At 39.1% G+C, this 13,152-nt stretch overlaps 1 protein-coding gene across 1 annotated transcript in view; it reads left to right on the top strand.

Annotated features, from left to right (window-relative positions):
* Positions 1-13,152, top strand: part of DMD (dystrophin) — a 2,251,544-nt gene that overhangs the window by 369,536 nt on the left and 1,868,856 nt on the right. The gene's annotated exons all lie outside the window — the stretch shown is intronic.

The raw sequence follows: 13,152 nt of genomic DNA, 5'->3' as shown, positions 1-13,152 counted from the left end.
GATCTCCACGTCTTACTACTGTACCATCTTCAAGGTCTCTGGAACGACATTTTAAAAAGAGAATGTATAATATTGAATTTAAGATATCAACTCTCGGCTTCCCTGGTGGCACAGTGGTTGAGAGTCTGCCTGCCAATGTAGGGGACACGGGTTCGAGCCCTGGTCTGGGAGGATCCCACATGCCGTGGAGCAACTAGGCCCGTGAGCCACAACTACTGAGCCTGTGCGTCTGAAGCCTGTGCTCCGCAACAAGAGAGGCCACAATAGTGAGTGGCCTGCGCACCGCGATGAAGAGTGGCCCCCACTTGCTGCAACTAGAGAAAGCCCTCACACAGAAACGAAGACCCAACACAGCCAAAAATTAATTAATTAATTAATTAATTTTAAAAAAGATGCCTCTCTTTAGGTATCTATTAAAAAAATATATATCAACTCTCTGGTGGCTCAAAGCAGACTCCTTGCTATTACAGCCAAATCCTCAGTAAACATCTACTACAGTGTAAAAGACTGACTCAGAGACATATAAAGTTAGTTAGTAGCCATTTATTTTATGCATATATAGGAGAAACCAATAATAGATCAATTCCATTTAACAAAGGCAAAGATAGGATTTACATAGGAAAAAGAGCAGAGAGAAGGGAAGGACAATTTAGACATTTGAAAATGGTGAGGTTTATTTTCTTTTCCTTAGGAAAGGTGCTTATAGTTGGCAGCAAGCTAAGGGACCAAAATCAATGCCTACTAACCAAATATACTTGGGGCCACACGCACGCTCCCACAAACACACACACAATAAAGAAACCTCACAGCTTTATTTAGCTTGCTACAGCCTTTAAGAATTTATTCCACCATGGGGCATTTTAGTAAGAGGGAATGGGGATAGGGGTGGTTATCACAGAATGTGGGTTGAGGGATTCTAAGGAGGGCTGTTGGAAGCAGAAGCAAGTTCTCAATTGCATGTTGTCAAGAGATAGAGGCAATACCATATTGAGTATTTTAATTTTTCTTTGAGAGCTAGGAAAATTAAGAAGGGGCTAGAATTGTTATTAGCAGTGGATCTTCAGTGAGTCCTATTAGTCAAGGGAGGGGATGGCATGTTAATCATTTTCCTGTTTGAGGAGTGCCTTGTCTCTATCTAGTTCAAGCATGGTCAGAGTGGCCTTCCCTGGACATTATTTATTTTCCATGAGTGCTTGCTGTTTATCTTCAGTTGGGGACATCATGACCTAGTTTCCAGCAAGGCTGTTTTTTCACTTTCTCAGTCCCTCCTTTCGGCCAAGGGCAGACGAGTTCAGACCAAAGAACATTGATCTGTGGGGTCCAGGTCCATACAAGTCAGGACATTCTGGCCTTGAACAGCCAGATCAGTCATCAAGGGAATACATTTGTTTGTTGATGGATGCCCCAGAAGATCATGAGTGTTTACTCACAATGTGTTTGGGACAGGCTGTTTCTGCTTTATGTCTGCCAGTGTCCTTCCATAGCAGCTACATTTCAGTTATGCCCTTGCCCTCATCCAGTTTTTCTGAACAGATATGAATGCTGGATCTTAGCTTCCATTCCCTCCATATACAGATCCCAAGGTGACAGCATCTGTACAAGGTAGTTCACTATGGAATGTCATCCCTTTTAGCAAGGGTGACTCAACTTCCAGCATTTTGTCCGTATGAGTTTTCCAATATGTATGACAACTATGTTTGCAGGACCCAATCCCATAAAGATGTCTCATATTGATACAGCAATAAAACCTTAGACCTGAATGACTTGTGTGGCTTTACCTAGGTGCCCCTCATTTCTTAGTCTTTCTATTAGTAACTTCAACATTTTAAGAATAAGTTCCAAACTTCATAGCCTTTCTTCCTATTGTTATGCATGTCCAAGATGGATAGGCCTTTGAGGAAGTGAGGTGCTGTTCCTGATAGTACTTTGCAGGATTTCTCACCTGTTTCCCAAGATGTGAGGGTAGGGGCTGAGCTGGAATTCTGCCTGTCTCTCTAGGGCTACAGAATCTGAAGACCCTTTCTGACTGTGCATAAAGACCCTCAGCAAGAGCATGTCTATATAGACCAAAACCACACTCAGCCCGGTAATGAGAAACACAGAGAATGGGAGGAGAGACTAGCTTGGTCTCACTTCTATGTCATTGAATTGGCTGCATACCTTCTCGGGGAGCTTATCTGGACAAGGTACCTCTATTTTTAGCAGTGTAACTCCAGGAAAACTCTGGACAGTAAAGCTTAAGCATTCAGCAGATTAGGAAAGACGAAAGATGGCCAGAACTGAAAAGGAGCCCAAAGTATAAATGATTGAAATTAGTAAAGTACATCATAGCTGGACCAGTTTTTCCTCTTGTTCAAAATAGTATTTTATTTTTCTTCCACTTCACACTTTCTCCTTATATACCCTTTCATTCAAAATGTTGATTCTCCCTCCTGTTGTAATTAACCATTCTGAGATGGAAACACATATTCCTAAGTGAAATACTTTTGAAGAGTTGAATTAAGCAGAGAGTGGGTTTATCTAGTTTCTTGTCTAACAGTTAATAGAATTGCCAAAGAAGAATTTCAAAGTCTGAAAAGCTACCAATGAAATTTTTTTTCTGTGTGAAAACTAAACTTTTTAGTCAGATGGAGGTTTACATCTCCATAATTAGAGTGAAAAAGACAAAATGATACATGCGCGTTGCCCCAAAATGACACTTATGTAAATGCTTTCAGAGTCAATACAATGTCAGTGCAACTTTCTTTTCAAGCTAAAGGGAAACTTTGGTGATATGGGTTCTCGCCTTGAGTCTTCTGGTTCCAAGCTAAGCGACCTTGGGGGAAGAATATGTGCCTCCATCTTCTATCAAATATGAGTCCATTTATAACAAAATTGGTGAAAATCAGATTAAGAATCATAAAGAAGATAATAGCAAAGAAGTATTTGAAGAAGAGAATATCAGTGTGAAAGGGACATTGGAGAGGTCAGATATTTTCGCTGGATTTTTCTCTATTGACATTTCTGTCTAGCCTCCCCTTCTGCTCAAGAGAATATATCTAATCAGTGTAATTTTTGGTCTCAGTAGCAAAAACACCACTCGTAAGGAGTCAGCAATGAATAAGACTAGCTAAGACTTTCCGGTCTTTGAAGTTGAGAGAGAAACCAGCAATTGGCTCCAAATTACAGCTCATTTATAAATTTAAAATAGAATCTACATGTGGTCAACTGTTCCTATGGAATCCGATTTTATCCCTTAATATAAAGCTTTGCCCTTTCTTCCTCAGCTTCTCTCTGGACTTATGCTGCTTTTTATTATTTGTTATTTAATGTCATTCTAAGCTAAAAGAAATTTAAATGTTTAGCACAAATTTTACTGTTCATCTTTGTATGGTTCAATGCCATTTTAAATGCAAAAATAAGAGTGTTTAACTTGTATGCAGAATCACTGAAATTACACAATTCATATTTCATATCTCATCCATGCATATGTATTTTGTTTTTACCAAAATCATGGAAATGCTATACAAAGCTAACTCAACTGTTTTTATTTCACTTCTACTTTTGGCTCACTGATGAGTAAGGAAGGACTAAAAAGAAAGAAAGAGAAAAGGACGGTTGTGTTACCCTATCTTTCTCTTTCCTTTTATGTCATCATTTTCAGTGAAGTTGGCTGTCTAATACGAGGAAAGAACACAAGTAAGAAAGGATATGGTAGGATTTTGGGGTCGTTAGTATTTCTTACAAAGCCACTGCCTTTTTCTTCATTCAGATCAAACTTTGATTCACATGGGAAAGCATGATTTTTCATCACTGTCTACACCCCTGCTTATTATACACTTACCATGTACTAGCTTAGAGTCTCACCAAACTCTTATGCATTGTGGTTCCATGAGAATTTTGTGCTCATACAGTACTGCTAATGCCAAACATGAGTGGAGCAGCAAGGAGTGGTGGACACATATATTGCATGCCTCTCCTCTCATGTGCACGCTCCATTGCCCCATGTGACTTCACATATAAACACAAGTTCAAAGACACAATTATTAAAAATTTCAGGATGGCAACAGCAGAGCACTGAATCAAGAGTGGGGCCCTTCTGAATCAGGGGCCCATGGGACAGTACAGGTCACGTGCCCATCATGCCATAAAATGTTGAAGTCTCAAAACTGTATGTGAAATGTCTTGATCAGTAAAATGAAACAACATTTTTCAGACCTTCTCGGAACCATTGCTATGCCTGTATGTTTCAGAATCTCCAAAAGTGATAGAAGATTTATCCCTTACAATCTTTAGGAGTGAAAAAGATGGGCAGAACTTCTGGGGACAGAACCTCAGGTGGGTCATCTTTTTCTCTGCTGAATTTATTGGCTTTCCAATAAGTACTCCAGGGATGAGCACAGACTGCTTCATACTAATCACATTTCCCCCATATTTATAGATGGATGGCCAAGTGTCAGTGTGGTAATGGACAATGAAAAATATGATGACCTACTAGTTCAAATTTGTGTACTTTGTATCAATAGATACTCTCGCCACCTCACCCCTGCCCCACCACAACATACGCACAGATACACACACATTGAGCCACCTAGACAGGAAGCTAAATTATAATTGGAAGGTTATTTGGTGAGTACAGGATTTGAGCAAAGGGAGAGAAATATTAATAAAGCAACAGAGCTTTGTCCAACACAGATATATAGATATAGATATAGATATATAGATATAGATATAGATATATATCTATATATATACACCTGCTAGTGGACCAGCTATTTGTGATTATAAACGTATATGCTCATTTTATATATTGTGGAAAACATAATATCACCTTTAACCCAACTCATGTTTATGCTGGGCACATGGTGACCACCCTTTCTCTGCTCTGTGGTACCCATTTGCTTTTTTTGGAGTATTTTTCAAGTTGTCAGTATTGTCAGATTTTGCCAGAGTTTACATCTTATTCTCTTCATTGTGGTAAATTTCTTAACCAATCATTTCAAATTGTTTTTCTATATATTTTTTTATCTAAGTATGAAAAATTAAACATTTTAGGAAGGGTATTATTATTTGATCTATGCACTACTCAGAAGCCTTATTCTACATATGAAAGAATTTTCTAGTTTTAAATATAATACACTGGATTGATGGATAAAGACAAAAAATAAATTATGCCTACCCACTTTTAAAATAGCCAAATATAGGGTAAAATAAAAACAGCCTTAATGATTTTTTAAACTCTCGTGTAATTGACTAATTCTGCAGTAACTGGGGTTGGTAGTAACTAAAACCTGTTACATTCCTAATGATGCCCAATGAGCCATGGGAAATGAATAGGTGGATACAGTCCAGTTGCTAGAAAATAGTTGTTTGTTACTGACTTGTCTGAGAGGAAATGAACACTTTCATCTATCAGGGACAGAGTATAAAGTGTTCCTCACTGAAGCATTTCTAAAAGCTCTAAGCTCCTTTGAATACTGATAGGGCTCTGAAATTAAAGGTAAAATATGCAAGTAATCTGGGCTATCACAGGTTATTTTATGAGATTCTGATATTTATTATTCCTTTTGTAAGTATGATTTTCCCAGATCCCAAAGCCAATAAATTCTATAATCCTTATTCTGTATAAAGTTATCAGCAAGGTAATGTATAGTTTCCTTTAAAAAAACAAGTGTAAATTACTAAGAAAAATCAGAATTCATGTGGAATTCATAGGAGTAGGTCTTAAAGAGAACCACAGAATCAGTAGTTCTCAAATGTGGCTACACATTGGAGATTTTACAAATAACGATGCCTAGATCCTGTTTCCAGAGATTCTGACTTAAGTGGTCTGTGGTCCCAGTATCCACGTTTTAAAAGCTCCCCAGTTGATTCTAATATGCGTCCAAGGTTGAGAACTACTGTAAAATGAAGGGAATTCAGGAGTCACAGAAAAGCAACTCCACTACTTTCCTGAGAGTCTTTGAATAATCATCATAACCCGGAAACTCAAATTACCAATAGTCATAGAGGTGGTGGGTAGCTATTTTACTGCAAGATATCAGTCTAGTATTGCTTACCTCAGTGTTTACTCTTAACTGCCATAATGAAAAGTGTAAGACTCTTCATGTTCAGGTATGGTTTGTGTAGAGTATGTCTGAAAAACAGTATTGTGACTGATTTCCTCCATTCATCCATTCAGGGGCTCAACCATGAAAGTTTTTAAAGGGAGAATCATTTGGGGGAGGGGGTCAAAGTCTTCCTTATCTTCCACTGTGTACAGACTTTCTTCTGATTTGTTGGTGGTGAGGTAATAGGGCAGAGCCCCAGGGATCTTGTGTTCGGCCTGAAGTTACCATCCTCCACCTGGTTGGGGGCCTTAGTTCCTGCAGAAGTATTCAAAGGTATTGTTTTGTATTTCCTTGAGGAGGAACGAGGACCCTGCTTTAATCCCTGCTTTAATTTCTTGATTGATCCTTCTTTGTTTCTGCATTCCTTCCCTTCCCAGATAAGCAACTCTGAATCTGCCCTTTGGAACTCCGGGAGGGTCAGGGAGGCTGAATGAAGCCTATTTCCTACAAACAAGAAACAGGGGACACAGAAAGGATTTGTCCCTGGGAGGGCGCCACAGGGTCCTGCTCCATTTCATAGGCATGCATATGTAGGGGAGCAAAAATAATTGTCTCTTTACCCTTCTAGATTTTTGACTGAGACTCCCCCTTCCCTGTGCTAAAAAGACAGATTAACAGGAGAAAAACAGAGGAGTAATAACCTGGATACCTCCTGTATACATGGGAGAGACCCAGGAAAACTGAGCAGCTCCCTGAAGTGGCCCAAGCCCCCACTTTAATTACCATCTTCAACTAAAGACAAAAGATGTTGGGGAAGGGGAACCAGTTATGGGAAGTTACCAGGACAAGCACAGTAAACAAGGATGAGGTTGTGATGCAGATCTGAGTCCCTGTCTTCTCCTTTGATAAAAGTTTCTAGGGATTTAGAGATTCTTCTCTTCCTGGTACAGAGAGGGAGACACACTTACAAATGGAGATTTCTCTTATAAATGTAAGTGTCCCTTACAACAGGGTGACTTCTGTCTGCTCTGTTTCAGAGATTCTCCTATATCTGTAGCCTCGCAAAGATAATTGGCCAGAAGTAATCTTTATGCCAAAGAAGCATATTTTGGAGGTGGCAAATTTTGCTCCCCTTGACATACATATGTAATAAATATGAAAAGCCAATAAAAAAACAAACAAAAACAAAGGTAGTTTAACCCTGGGCAGGAGGAGGGTACAGCACAGGAAAGGGGTATTGGAGGTGCACAGTTTTAGATTTAGGTGTGAGTTATAGTTGATATTTCACTTCTTGGCATGAGCATGTGTTTGTTATATTATTTTTTTTTTTAATTTATTTATTTATTTTTGCTGTGTTGGGTCTTCGTTTCTGTGTGAGGGCTTTCTCTAGTTGCAGCGAGCGGGGGCCACTCTTCATCGCGGTGCGCGGGCCTCTCACTGTCGCGGCCTCTCTTGTTGCGGAGCACAAGCTCCAGATGCGCAGGCTCAGTAGTTGTGGCTCACGGGCCTAGTTGCTCTGCGGCATGTGGGATCTTCCCAGACCAGGGCTCGAACCTGTGTCCCCTACATTGGCAGGCAGATTCTCAACCACTGCACCACCAGGGAAGCCCCTGTTATATTATTATGTTTTGTAACTGTCGATGAAAAATTAATCAGTCGATCCAAATTTGAAGATTATAACCCAGGAAAAGCATCTCAGAAAGCTGTGAGAACTGTTCCACTAGTTAGAATTCAAGGCACAGTCTTTTGAGACAGAGAGCTGTACATCAAATGAAGTATTATGGACAGTTTACATGATCCAGATCTAAGTGTCATCGTGGTGGGTCATGTGACCCCTTCCAAGATCAAGAAGGAATGTTATCTTTTAAGGATTTGTCTTGTTGATGCTGGGAGAATGCTGCTCTTTATGGTTGAGCAGGTATTCCTGCCGATGGGGGAGGTCTGGTCGATGCATAATGCAGATACACAATGCACAGTGTGGGGAGAGAGGAGGCCAAAGGGCAGAGAACACTTTTTTATGTTTAAATTTTTCTTGTCTTGCCATAAAATATGAATTTTACTTCACATAACTTAGCTATACATTGCCTCAGTGTATATTTTATGCATCAAATATATTACAAGAAGGGAAAGGATGAAAGAAAATTGGAAAAAAATTGGAGGCAAGCACAGGATTTGTGGCAGAAGACAGCATGCTTTCTTCAACATCTTGAATGCATCCTGAAACCCAGTGTTTACTGCTTTGTTTCTAAGAGATGCATCTGTTGAAATCATATTTATAAGGTACTTGTAAATACTTCTCGTTAGTTTAGCTAACACTCTCAACCCAATGTTTTGATGATGGCTACCATCGTTCATTGATTCACTGTTATACTCTGTAGTGTCCTTAACTCTTTAGGCATCAAATCACATTAAATTGTTAAGGTGAAATGTATTTCCTTACTTATCGAAACTACACTTCATGCTGCTGGGACAGAGCCCCAAATCCTGACTCACCACCCCGCGTTCTGATGGTGGTTCCGCTCTGCAGTTCTCCTTCCTAAGTTGATATGCATCTGTCTCCTTAGGACCAGTGGGGTATTTATCCTGTAATGGGTTTTCCGGCAACAAGTCTCATTTTAGAGGCTTCGGGCATCCAGACAGCACCCTCGTCACTGCCTCTCAGATGGTTCCCCATTCAAGAGCAGTCATTTAATCTCAGGACACTTTTCCTCACAGTCAACAGTTTTTCTTTTGTGTAATTAAATCTCATTTTTTCTGGATAGATCCATTTGTGCCAGAACTCTTCTGCTGCCTTGAAACTTGCACCATTCAGTTATTTTTAGTGTTGTCTCTTTCCTTTCATTAGCACAGAGCTAAACTGCACATACTTTGTTCTTTCAGCGTTCCCCAGATTAAGATCTTTGAGCTCCTTAGTCATTCATTTGAGCTGTTGCATTGAATTTCCTCCAGTTCATTTAAATCCTTGAGTTCAGTTTATTATGCCCAGAATCAATAAAGCACCATGTTCTCACATCTATTCACCAACCCCAAGCAGTGGTAGGTGTAAGGCTTATATACCTCCGTGACTTTGCCTATTTGCTCCCTTAGTGGGCAGATTCTGAGCTAAAATGTAAATTCAATAAAGTTTTTCATAATGTTCCCAGTCTGTACTGGGAACTTTCCTCAGGGCAGTATCTCCTTTACAGCCTTTAATTTTTCAGTGCCTTTATGGTTTAATTTGTTTTTTAAATATACATTCGTATCAAAATTGAAAAAGATCTATGGTCAGTCTTTTTTGTTGTTGTTGTTGTTGTTGTTTGCGGTACCCGGGCCTCTCACTGTTGTGGCCTCTCCCATTGCGGAGCACAGGCTCCGGACGCGCAGGCTCAGCGGCCATGGCTCACGGGCCCAGCCGCTCCGCGGCATGTGGGATCTTCCTGGACCGGGGCATGAACCCATGTCCCCTGCATCGGCAGGCAGACTCTCAACCACTGCGCCACCAGGGAAGCCCTTTTTTGTTGTTTTGTTAAAACATATTTTCATTTTTCAATATGTTGTCTCTAATTAAATGGGAGGAATAGGTATTGCCTTTCAAAGGGATTTTAGCTATCTAAGTTTGAATAAAGTGCATTTTCCATACCTTGGAGATGGTTACACTCAGGAGGCTGCATCAGAAGGCATTATAGTTGTTCTTTTTTTTTTTTTCTATGAAAAAAAATTTGTTGTAATTTTTATTGGAATTGCATTGAATCTAGATCAGTTTGGGGAGAATTAACATCTTTACAATATTGAATCTTCCAATACATGAACATGGTCTATCTCTTCATTTTTTGGTTCATCTTTGATTCACTTCATTAGTGTTTTTTAATTTTTACCATGTTTTGCAAATATCTTTCCCCAGGTTATAGCTTTTCTCAGTTCCTTTAAGATGTCTTTTGATGAACAGAAGTTCTTAATTTTTCAGTTATTTTAGAACAGTTTTAGATTTACAGAAAAGTTGCAAATTTAGTACAGACAGTTCCTGTACACCCCATACCCAATTTCCCCTAATGCTAATATCTTACATTAGTGTGGGGTATGTTTGTTACAATTCATGAACCAATATTGATACATTATTATCAACTAAAGTCCATACTTTAGTTGGATTTCCTTAGTTTTTACCCAATGTTCTTTTCCTGTCCCAGGATCCCATCCAGAAAACCACTTTACATTTAGTTGTCATGCTTCCTTAGGTTCCTCTTGGCTGTGAGTTTCTCATACTTTTCTTTTTTTTGACAGTTTTGAGGAGTTTGGGTTATCTCTTTTATAGGATGTCCCCAAATTAGGGTTTGTCTCATGTTTTTCTCATGGTTAGACTGGGGTTAAGGGTCTTTGGGGGGAAGACCACAGAGATAACGTGTCCTCATCATGTCGTATCAGAGGTTCATACTGTCAACAAGGATCATCAGTGCTGGTGCTGACCTTGATCACCTGGCTGAGGCCGTGTGTCATCTCTCCTGTCAGGTTACCCACCAGCCTTCCACACTGTCCTCTCTGGAAGGAGATGATTACATCAGCCCACACTTAAGGAGTTGGGGCGGGGGGGGGGGGGGGCGGTCACGCTTGAGAAAGGAATATAGACCTAAATCACTTGCAGTTCTTTTGCATGGAAGATTTGTCTTTTCTCCTCATTTCTTTATTTATCCAATCAGTCCTTTTTTTTTTTTCTTTTAACATCTTTATTGGGGTATAATTGCTTTACAATGGTGTGTTAGTTTCTGCTTTATAACAAAGTGAATCAGTTATACATATACATATGTTCCCATATCTCTTCCCTCTTGCGTCTCCCTCCCTCCCACCCTCCCTATCCCACCCCTCCAGGCGGTCATAAAGCACCGAGCCGATATCCCTGTGCCATGCGGCTGCTTCCCACTAGCTATCTACCTTACGTTTGTTAGTGTGTATATGTCCATGACTCTCTCTCGCCCTGTCACAGCTCACCCTTCTATAGTTGTTCTTTATTCCTGGAATCAACCTGATTCTCTGGATGGAAGAACAGAGGGTGTGAATCCCCAGCTCCAGCTGGTGGAGATCACTTTGCTCAGAAGATTTGCATGTAAATTTGCATTCTCTCTGGAATCACTGATTTCTTTCAGCTTTTCCTGGAATTGGGAGCCAGAGACATCTTCTGACCGGCAGACCCGATAGCCTGGAGCGTTCTTGCGCTTTTACTTCCATCATTCAAATTATACTATTGTGTGGATCATTCCCCAGAGCTCATTGCCCTTCTCTGCTAGGAATACCAATGTATATTTGCGTTTCTTTCACTGTGTACCCACAACTCTTCTTTCTTTGCCCCTATGAGATGTATTCAAATATTAAATATTGTCTCCGTATTTCTACCTATATTCCAAATGCCTTTGAGACCTGGTATAGACAATCTTGCTCTTCTTCCTATTGCATTTTAACCTCATAGGCTGGAAATATATTGATGAATTGTGTATAAGGTTGGCACTGTCCCTAAAACTGAAATCTATTCACTCTAATACAAAAGTTCAGGAAACCATATATATAATGTGATGCACATCATCACTACTTTTCTAATGCATGCTTATTATTTACTGTACAAGTTTTCAAATATAAGTCCTATACACACACCTTTCACAAAAGAGCAGCATCAGTGTTAAATAAACCACTGCTAAATAGGCATGGTTTTTTTTTGTTATTACAACTTACCAAATCAAATTACTTATTCCAGTGGAATGTCATTCAAACATTATATTGTAGCTATACCAACAAGGAAACTTAATCTATTAGCCAAGGTAGAAAATAGCCTTGATATAGTAAACCGATTGTTATGATGTCAATTACATGCATGCACAGAAGTTTGCTTGTTTTTCTTTTTTATTTGTATTGGAGTATAGTTGCTTTACAATGTTGTGTTAGTCTCTGCTATACAGCAAAGTGAACCAGTTACACGTATACATATATCCCCTCTTTTTTAGATTTCCTTCCCATTTAGGTCACCACAGAGCACTGAGTAGAGTTCCCTGTGCTATACAGCAGGTTCTCGTTAGTTATCTGTTTTATACATAGTAGTGTATATATGTCAATCCCAATCTCCCAATTCATCCCATCCCCCGCTTCCCCCCTTGGTATCCATAAGTTTGTTCTCTACATCTGTGTCTCTATTTCTGCTTTGCAGATAAGTTCATCTGTACCATTATTCTAGATTCCACATATAAGCGATATTATATGATATTTGTTTTTCCCTTTTTGACTTACTTCACTCTGTATGACAGTTCAGGTCTATCCACGTCTCTGCAAATGGCACTATTTCATTCCTTTTTATGGCTGAGTAATATTCTATGGTATATATGTACCACATCTTCTTTATCCATTCCTCTGTTGATGTACATTTAGGTTGCTTCCATGTCCTGGCTATTGTAAATAGTACTGCAATGAACATTGGGGTGTATGTATCTTTTTGAATTATGGTTTTCTCCAGGTATATTAGCGGATAGTTGGTCCTTAGCATAATGTGTGTGTGTGAAATATGTCTATGTAATTAAGATAAAATACACTGTATCAATCATGGCTTGCTGATTGAATCCAGCAATACAAATTAGTGAAGAACATTTAAAAATTGAAATAGTTTTAAAAGTTAGAATTCCTATATTTTTTCTGAAAAACTGGGAGGTCTAGAAACTCTAGGTCCTCATTTTAACTTGGTAACATTTGGCTGGTCCTTAATGGGGGCTTCTTCCTTTTAGATGAGTGAGCACAGTCTAATTTAGCACAGCTACCATTGGATCCGTTTTCCTTACATACTTTATCTTCCTGGATATTATAGGTATTTGACTTTCAAACCCGAATATGAAATAAAGCTTTATGATGTAATATAAGTTGGTAGAAATAAGTTCAGTTTACCTATGTGAAAAACATAATTTCTCAACTGGCTAATTGTTCTGTATTATATTCAGTTACCTGGCATTTGGTTTTCACTCATGTACCTTTTCAATAATCATACATTCATTATCATTTGGTAATATGACAAATCTACCCCCTTTACAATTAACTTTAAATCACTCTTTATGTTAGCATGTGAGTATATGTGTATGCCTATGTATACATACATACACACACATACTTACACACTTAAACT

Source organism: Orcinus orca, chromosome X, assembly GCF_937001465.1.
Source record: "Orcinus orca chromosome X, mOrcOrc1.1, whole genome shotgun sequence".
NCBI classification, from domain to species: Eukaryota; Metazoa; Chordata; class Mammalia; order Artiodactyla; family Delphinidae; genus Orcinus; species Orcinus orca.
The sequence above is the reverse complement of the archived record's forward strand: the minus strand, read 5'-3'. Positions and strand labels throughout refer to the sequence as shown.